Here is a 9,849-nt window from a genome sequence, read left to right as displayed (position 1 = left end):
CCAGATCTGTTGACAAGTAAAAAGTTCTTGGAACATGCACAGTACACACGAAATCATAGCTGTTTTTATCAGCCGTGTGGCAGATGATGTCAAGAAGGCGCCATTGAGATGTGTGATATGTTCCTAGGTGGATACTTAATAAATTGGATTGGCAGCCTGTTGAGAGTGACCTGCCAACGTTTTGGTTCTGCTATAAGAGCAGAGTCCAAGTCAGGGTCAGGGGCAGCTCAACCCGTGCCAAGTCCTTGACCTACCTGGTCTCGTCTGTCTCCACAACCACCTGTGAGGCGGGTATCATTGTCCCCACTCTCAGAGGAGGCTTTCCAGGTCCAGAAAGCTCAGGTCATTTGCTCCAAGTCCGTCAGGGAATGAGTTCATACATTCTCACAAATGCGACTGAGAAGATACGGAAGTCGCAGCTAGCACATGCTGCAGAAGACCACCGTCCGTGGCCACCTTCGCCTGCCAGCCACGAGCCCTGGCCTCTCCCCTAACTCCTTCCCTCCCCAAACAGAGATGCTCCTTGATAAGGAGGAGAGTCGCATGATTGCGTTTGCTTGGACCATGGTCCTGGCTGGACTCTGAGCATCTCTGCCGATGTGGGCTGTTCCCTCTGATTCCATAGCAGGGCTTTAGGAACTGGAGTGGACAAGTGCTCGCCTTGGGGATGTCTGGGCATCCAGGGGGTAAGTAAGTGAATGGGCATCCCTTGGTTCTTGGGCACCTTCCACCCCTTTTACACCTTGAAAATGAACGCTCACCCAGGCCAGAAACCCTCCACCAGAAGCCAGGTAAGTTTATGCTTTTTGCTCAGGTGACACCTGCCATGGAATGTCTGCAGAGTAGGGGGGACAAAGAATAAGTTGTGAGAGCTGGTCCTGTTCCTGCGTTTTCCCCAGAACTAAGTCATGTAGCTTTAAGGAGGCCCTTGGCTTCCATCAGAGCCAACTCTTGGAATGTGGCTGAGTCCGACTGCCCCAAGGAGGTGTGAGGATTATGAGACTGGCAGCAGGGCTCTAACTAAATCCGAATGCAGTTTCAGTCACCGCTGAAAGCAAAGGGCCACAGCGAAGGTGAGCAACCACGAGCAAGTGTCCTACCGTGAATACATAAACCCACAGGCTCCGGGGCTCCACGACCTGGGTAGAAGCTCAGAACCCTACAAAGTCCCTTTAAGTGTTGTTAGAAGTCCCCAGGGGAAGAAGCTGTCCGCCACACACCTTCGAACACGTGCATGCTAAGCCACATGCTAGGCCCTGAGAGGGCCGGGTGCAAGTTTGGGGGGCACCAGCTGCGACTTATGCCAGGGTGCTATCGTCTGGTGCTCCCCAGGCTGAAGCCTCATGATCCCCAAATAACCCCTTTCCCCCTCCATCTTCACTGTGTCAGAGCCATGCTGGGGTCCACGCAAAACAGGCAGTGTTCGTGCATGTAAGGACTATTTATTGAACACCTGCTGTATGCCAGGTGCTGTGCTCAGTTCTGGAGATGCCCTGGGGAACAGATGTGAGGTGGTATTCATTCTCTGAGGAGCTTGTGGTCTGGGGGGCGGGGTGGGGGGAGGGGGGGATGACAAACACACAAATGAACAGAGAAATTTCAGGTTGTGGGAAGAGCTACTAAGGAAATAAACAGGATGCTGTTCGTTTAAGATAAACTAAGAGGAGGGTGTGCCTTGGGAATCGGTAGTCAGGGAGGACCTCTCTGAGGAGGTGACATTTCTAGTGAGAGTCTAAGTGGATTCTGCCGAAAGTGAGGGGCTGGGCACTCCCTGGGTAGGGAGCAGTGTGGCGGGGGCGGGGGGGCCCTGGGGGGCCGGGCTTGAGGAACTGAGAGGAGGGGAAGTAGCTGGAACACAGGCTGGAGAGGGAGACTCGGCCCTGGGACGGGTCATCCAAGACCAAGGGAGGAGTTCAGACTTGGAGCATGATATAACTCCCAAAGTGTTTTAAGCAGGGCAGGGAGGTGGTTTAATTTATGTTTTTAAAAGTCACGCTGTGGGGTGAAGCAAGAGGAAAGCAGAGCTGTTGGAGGCTGCTGCAGAGTCTGGGGATGGGGGCCTCTGGGGGCAGGGGAATGGATAGAAGAGATATTTTGGAGGGAGAATCAGCTATTTCTGCTGATGGACTAACCACGGATAGATAGCTCGTTTATTTTGTATTATAAGAATAACCCACACTCTTCATCTCAATTCCTTTCTCAACCAAGAAGTGCTCCAGACCACACTTTACAAATCTTTCCCCCTCTGGGCCTGGGCGCTGGCACCCGAGTCTTCCTGGACTCAGTTTCCCTGACGCAAGCAGAGCTGGTGGCTACATCAGTGGCCTGCATTAGCTTCAGCCCAGCCAGGAGCACTACGCCACCCGAATGAACATGTATGAGTTCATATATGCTATAGCAAGCAAGAAGCCAGGCACTGCAGCTCCTTTCTAGGCTGTGTTTGGGAGAAACTGAGGCCCAGATAGGTTAAGAGACTTACTTACCTAAGAGACATCCTTAGAGAATTTGCTTCACCAAATAGCGAAGAATTCATTTATTCAATAAACCCATCGAGCTTCTATTATCGATCAGGGACATTGGTTGTTCACTAACTGTCGCAGGCCCAGCACCCAGGAAGCCTCTGGAATTTCAAAGACAAATCAGAGCAAGCCCCCTACCCTTGCAAAGCTTGTTGTTTTGTGGGTGGTGGGGAGGGATGTTTGGGGGGAGGACAGTGAGGACGTCTCCAAAGGAAAGGGCCAGAATGCAATAGACTAGCACAGTAGCAAAGACACTCCCAACAGCCTACAGAAAGGCAAAGGCAAGGGGTGCGTCAACCTGCTAAACGTGTATCCGGTATGGAGCATAGAACAGATACTTCCAAAGGGCGTGCAAAGACCTGTTCTCGAGCTCTTCATCCGTCTTCCTTACAAGTTGTGCTTAGCCTATTCATTTGGACCACACATGAAAGCAGACTCAGAGGCTAAGTTAAATGTCATCCCTGGCTCATCGGAACGGTCCCAGATTCCAAACTGTCTCTGTGGCTATTGTTCTATGCATGTGAAGCTGCCTTTGCTTCCGGGCAGCCCTGAGTAACCTAAGCTCCTTGAAGAAAGAGATCAGGACCTTGGATTTCTTTGCATCTTCATCTTTCCGTCTTCAATAATGACTTAACAAATGCTTACTATGCGTTGGATTGTAGGTGCTGGAGTCATAGGGCAGTGACAATGACAGACATGGTCACCGCTGTCATGGGCCTGACAACGGACGCTCAGCCAACTCTCAGCCCACAGAGGGTCCTATTGCACGGTGCTAATTACCATCTAGAGCTTAATGACTCCCAAGTGTTGTCTTCTGCTCAGTGTCATCTGAGCTCTAAACTCATATATCCAACTATGAACCCCCCCCGGATACCCGATTTGCCATAAACTCATTATGTTCAACATAGATTTCTAGATTCCCACCCACGCTGCCTCCGACCTGGTCCTCCCCACCTTCCCTACCTCCATGAAGGGCACCATCACCCATCTCATTGCACAAACCCATAACCTAGAAAGTACCCTCGGTTCTTCTCTTTCCTGTACTCTCTGCCCAAGCCGCCACCACCACCCTCTGTTACTTCTCTTTCCGTGATAGCTTCCCCCTTGACCTTCTCCCGGCTCACCACACTCGAATCCATTCCCTACACAGTGGCTAGGAAGACCTCATCAAATGTAAACAAAGACCTATTCCATCCAGTTTATCATCTTGCAGGGATTGTCATTGCTCTCAGAGTAAAATTCCCGCTCCACAGGGACGAGCACTGCTCCTGTCGCCCCACTGCACCCCCCGCCCCCCGCGTGGGCCACTCTTACTTTGCTCCAGTCAGCCTGGTCCCCTTCTCTTCCCGGGGCCCACGGCACCCCTCCCACGCTTTGCACCTGCTGCACCTCTGCTCCTCCCCCACCCCGTTCTCTGAGCACCTGGATCCCTCCTCACCTGCTTCAGCTCAGATGTCACCTCAGAGAAGCTTCCCCTGCCTTCCAGATCTGACATCGCACCCCTCACCCTGGTAGCTCTGTGCCATGTCACTGAGATTGTCCCCTCTGAGGCATTTCTCAAACCTTGAATGTTCTCCTGACTGTAGAATGTAGGATGCATGATGGCAGGGGCAGTGTCCTTGCTCACCACTGTGGCCCCGAGGTTAGCAGAGGAGACACTCGAATATTTGTCGAACTGAAACAAACCAAACAACAACAGAAAAAGCTTCCCAGAGCTGTGTTGAGAATTATGTGAAACAGTGTGTGTGTGTGTGTGTACACGTGTGTGTATGTGTGTGTGTGTGTGTGCGTGCAAGCGTGAAAGCACCTGGCACAGTGCCAGACTCATTGTAGGTCCTCAAAGCACAAAGTGTCCCAGGCTGACCTGCAGATTTGCAGGGACTTGAAATGCATTCTCCTCTTCTCCCGGGAAAAAGCGTGAAGAGACGAGAGGACAAGAAACGTAGGCAGCGCTCCAGTCCACACTTGAAGCAATGTGTGCTCTTTTGCTCTCCTCCCATCCTTCTTTGTGATGAGTCTATGTTTCAAAAGCCGAAGGGCACAGTACGAGAGTGATAGCTTCAGAGATTCGGCCTTTCTTTGTCCCCTGAGCGGTCCCTCCTCGCCTCCTTCCCGTTGCTGTTGAGCAGCCACCTGTTCTGAGCCGCCCACGTCTGTCCCGCCGCCCGCCTGTCCCTGCGGCACTGAGCCATGCTGGACCCCTGGCCGGGTGCGGCTGTGCTCCTGCCGCCAGGACGGCTTTGAAGCCAGGAGCTGTGGCTGCCTGTTTGTTTGTACCGAGGCACCACGTAGGCTAACAGAGCATGAATAAGGAACAGGTACCTGACGGCAGAGCAGCTGTCTCCCGCCGGCATTGACCTCTGCCAGCAGCCATCTGCAAGCCCCAGGCAGCCCTGCTTCTGGAGAGGCAGCAGGGTGCAGGGGACATGCCCTGGAGGTGGAGGCAGAACACGCTTCAGCTCAACAAGCAGGGACCGAGCCCCTCCGGGTGCCAGCATCCATGTCCAGGCTCAGGCCCTGGCTGTGCCACGACGCCAGGAGACTTGGGTAAGTCCCTTCACTCTTGTGATCATCCGTTTCCCCATCTGTAAAATGGGTATAATAATAATTCCAAATGGGTACCCAGGGTTTATATATATTTTTTTAAAGATTTTATTTATTTATTTGAGAGAGAGAATGAGAGAGAGAGAGAGAGCACGTGAGAGGGGGGAGGGTCAGAGGGAGAAGCAGACTCCCCGCCGAGCAGGGAGCCTGATGTGGGACTCGATCCAGGGACTCCAGGATCATGACCTGAGCCGAAGGCAGTCGCTCAACCAACTGAGCCACCCAGGCGCCCCAGGGTTTATATTTTTGATCAAGGTCTCTTCCATGAAGGGTTTCATTCCGTTTCACTTATTCGTTTGTTTCAAAAAATATTTACTGAGTGCCTACCCCGGGCCAGGCACCACGCTGGGTGTGGCATATACGGCTGCCAAAGGAGATGAGGTATTAGCCTTCCTGTAGCTGTCATTGCAGTGGGGGAGAAAGATATGCACACGTGATCCCATGGGGAGATGTTCAGTTGCAAATGTCTTAAAGGCTACAAAGGACAGGTACTCAGGGCAAGGAGAGCATGAACTGGCGAATTTGACCTCAAGCATCCCACGAGGAAGTGATCCTTGAGCTGACATCTGATGAAGTAGAGGTGTTCATTAAGAGAGCAGGGAAAAACGGAGAAAGGGAAGAGCTCTGAGTCAGAAGGTAGCCTGGACACCATGAGGGTGTGCAGGAATTCAGTGCCTCTGGAGGGTGCAGAGTGGAAACGAAGTGGAAAAAGTCAGCAGGGACCAGATCTGCGGGTGGTCCTTGTTGGCCGAGGTACAGAGGAATTGTGTCTTTATCCCCGAGAGTGACGGGAAGTGTTGGCGGACTTAATCAGGGTGTCACGAGATCGGGTTTGATGCTCTGCAGAGTTCACTCTGGCAGCTGCATGGAGAACCGACCGCAGGGGACCGAAGGGAAGCAAGGGCCCGGAGGCTGTGGCAGTCACCCTGGAGGGGGCTGGGGTGGATTTGGAATGGTGGGGGCAGCAGAGCTGGAGAGAGCATCCGGCAGCTGGTTGCACAGCAGCATGGACAGCAGGATGGCCACTCCAGAGATAAGAGCATCAAGCCTCAGAAAGGGGAAGTGGTCCCCACAAATAGCAAGTGATAGGACCAGGCTCACGGCCAGTCTTCTGACTCAGGGTTCAATCCCCAGGAGACCAGTGTCAGGTGTCCTTATGTAGGTGAGCGCTGAGTGGCTGGGGGAAGACTGGTGCCCGAGGCCAGGGCCGACCTCTTTCCTGAGGCTCGTGCTGCCGAAGGTGATGAGGGCAACCCCTGGGCTGACCGGTACTGTCTTCAGCCAAAGCCCAAGGGTGGCAGCGTGAGCAGGAGGGGACCAAGCTCGAGGGCGTGCTGGAGACAGGACCTGGAAGGAGTGGAGATGACAAGCTCTGGATGCACATAGACCTGGGTGAAAATCCTGCCTTTGTCCCCTTTTAGCCATGTGCCCCATGGCCCTGCCAGTAGCTTCCTGGCATGTAACCTGAACTGCAAGCCACCTTTATAACCCAGGCTGGGCTCACTGTGGTTGCCAGTGTCCCTTTCCCCAGAGACTGAGTTGCCCTATCTCTCTAAGGATGTCCTGGGGGGGGGGGGGTGCAGACTCTTGTGGGGGTGGTGAGCATCAGAGACAGAAGGAGGACGTCCTCCCTGCAGCAAGACGTCAAGGCAGGTGGCAGGAGTGGTTTGCCCAGTGGGGAGGATGATTTGATCACTGACGTTCTAACTTAGCATTGCACAGTGATAAAACAGACTGATTAGAGTCTATCTGATGGTTTTTAGCTCTCTGCAGACAATGCAACATCTCTTGCTTGGACTCAGAGCAGATGGCTCCCACTGCCCCTCAAGGCTCCTCCCCCCTTCATCCCGCTATGCCCAAAGCCAAGCCCCCCACCACCCCACCCCCCCACTGCCACCTTCTCTGGGGAGGAGAGGAGCAGCTTGCCATAACTCTTTGGGACACTGAGGGATGCAGTCATGTCCATTCATTCACTTATTCAACAAATATTCATGAAGCCCTGCATGCAACAGGCTCACATTCGACACTGTAAATACAGGTATGTTAGCATGAGACTGCCCTTGGGAGAGACTCATTAGTCCATGCCCTCACTCACTTATTCATCCAACATCATATTAGTTGAGCACCTACTGTATGCTGGGCTCTGCACTAAGCACAGGATACTACAGCTCCTTGGTCAGGTGGTCTAGCCGGGACGGTTAGCTTCCTCAAGGAGCTGGTGCTTCAGCTTTGCGGGGCAAGTGGAAGATAGCTAAACAGGAACGGGGAAGGGCGTCTTCATGCGCCAAAGGGATTAATGGTTGGTTCAACGCCAGAGGTTCAAAACCACACGACATGCAAGAAACCACAAGTAGTTCTCTGTGGCTGGGGGAAGGGTCCATACGGGGGACTGGGCAGGAGCAGGGCCAGAGAGAGGGCAGGGGCAATATCATAAAGGGCCTTGAATGCTAAGCTAAGAAGGGGACTTTTTACTGAAAGCCATGGAGGAACATTGAAAAGGTTTAGGCTGGGCTGGGAAAGGGGTAGTAAGTAGGGACCAGCATCATCGGGTATTACAGAGAGCTGGCTGTGGCATGGGGATAGGAAGCCATTAGGAGGCTGGAACTGAGGCAGGGGGTGGAAAGGAGGCATGTGCTCAGAAGACATCAGGAAGCTGAAATCTACAAGAGGTGGCTTATCACTTAGCTATTGCCAGAAAAGTCTGCTAAACAAACCCCTGCAATCCCAGTGGCTTACAACAACACTTATTCTAGATCAGCTAAGAGTTGGCTGATCTCGGCTGGGCTTGACTGGGGTGGTTTGGTCCTGCTCCGTGTGTCCCTCCTCCTCCTCCCCCTCCTGGCACCAGTGCATCAATCTGGGTCTGTTCTCACAGCGACCAAGGCAGAGGCACAAGAGAGCAAGGCCAATCAGGCGAGCACTTCGCAAGTCTTTAGTTACGTCAGACCGTCCACCATCCCATTGGTTGTCATGGGGCCGAAGCCAAGGTGAAGGGGCGGGGGCTCTATCCACCTTTTTAGAGGAAAAGCTGCCTAATCACAGGGCACAGAGCATGCATGGATATAGGAGCAGTGACGATCTGGGACGATTTCACTATTTCCCGCAGCAGATGAGGGGCTGGAACGGGAGGTAAAGGAAGGAAGGGAGGTCATGAGTCTGTTGCCAAGAATGCACCCCATGTCAGCCCACTGCCTCCAAAGCTGGGACCTGGTCCCCTTTGCACCCCACAGCCATACATAGCCACAGGAATTAAGCCTGAGACAGGGGCCCTCTCCCATGCTCTGTGTGCGCAGCCTGGCCACCATTCCCAGGGGGTTCCGGGGAAATAGCCAACCCAATGCCCGTTACCCGAGCTGGACTTTCCCCAATCTGTCTGCCAGCCCTGCCCTGGGCCCCCAGTTTGTGTCACTGGAGGACTTGCTTTCCCTTCTTACCCAGACTGTGTTGATTACACATTCCGGAGGCTTGTTTTCCTCTGTGTGGGCAGAAACAGTTGCACGATTGCTTCCAATCCTGCAAACAGAGGGCTGGGTGGGAAAAGAGGTGTGTGTTTGGGGACAGGAGGAACTGCTTCTGTCCTCCCTGGGGTCCCCACTTCCCTCTACACCCACCTCCTCCTCTCTTGCCGCCCCTCTGGACCATCCACCTGATTTCTCCAACTGCACAAGAAATGGGAAAGAGATTTAATCTCCCCTGAGGGCAATCCTGTACCCCAGCAGGCCCAAGTGGGTGACCTTAGGTGATGTCATCTCCCCCTTCTGGGTCTGAGTGTTCACACCTATGAAACAGTAACGTTGGTCTAGGGGACACTTAATGCTTATTTTAACACTCATGGGATGCTTACTAAATACCATACTATCTTAAAAGCTTTGCAAATGTTCATTCATGTAATTGTCATAATAACACTTCGAATAGCCCCATTTTATAGAGGGGACACACTGAGGCACAGAGAGGTTAAGTGATTTCCCCAAGGGCACACAGCCAGGGAATAAGAGAGTCAGGGCTTGAACCCAGGCAGTCCAATGCCCTAGTCCACACTTAACCACCTTATTATACTGACACCTGCTTTCTTCTCCTCTCTGAATTTCTAGAATTCCAGAGAACTGGCCCTATGGAGTCATGAGCCAGTCCCATATCTTTATTACCTTCTGAATCCTTTTGTGGGTTGAATTGTGTCCCCTGAAAAGATATGTCCAAGTCCTAACCCCTGGTGTGTGAACATGACCGTCTTTGGGAGAGGGTCTTTGCAGGTGTAATCAGGTGGAGATGAGAATGGGCCCTAATCAGTGGCAGGTGTTTGTATAAAAGGAAGGAGAGGGAAGTGTGGAGACAGACACACCAAGACACGGAGACCCACCTGTGTGAGGTTGTGTGACATGGAGGCAGGATCCAGCCACGCAGCTCCAAGCGGAGGAAAGCTGGAAGGCAGAGCATCGCCAGGAGCCACCCAGGGTGCAAACAGCAGGAAAGGCTTCTTCTCTAAGCCTTCAGAAGGAGCAAGGCCCTGCGGACACTTGATTTCGGACGTCTAGCCTCCAGAACTGTGAGAGAATAAATGTCTGTTCTCTTAAGTCACTCATTTTGGAGCCATTTGTCACCGCAGCCCTGGGAACCCAAGACAGCGGGTAAGGAAAGCCCGGGGCTTTGAGCAGAGGCACCCCTGGAAAACACCTCCTAGCTGGCAGGCTTCTCTCCCCACCCAGTCCTGGGCTCAGATCCTCTGTCT

This window comes from Phoca vitulina, unplaced genomic scaffold (genome assembly GCF_004348235.1).
Source record: "Phoca vitulina isolate PV1807 unplaced genomic scaffold, GSC_HSeal_1.0 scaffold2, whole genome shotgun sequence".
In the NCBI taxonomy this organism is placed as follows: domain Eukaryota; kingdom Metazoa; phylum Chordata; class Mammalia; order Carnivora; family Phocidae; genus Phoca; species Phoca vitulina.
The sequence above is the reverse complement of the archived record's forward strand: the minus strand, read 5'-3'. Positions refer to the sequence as shown.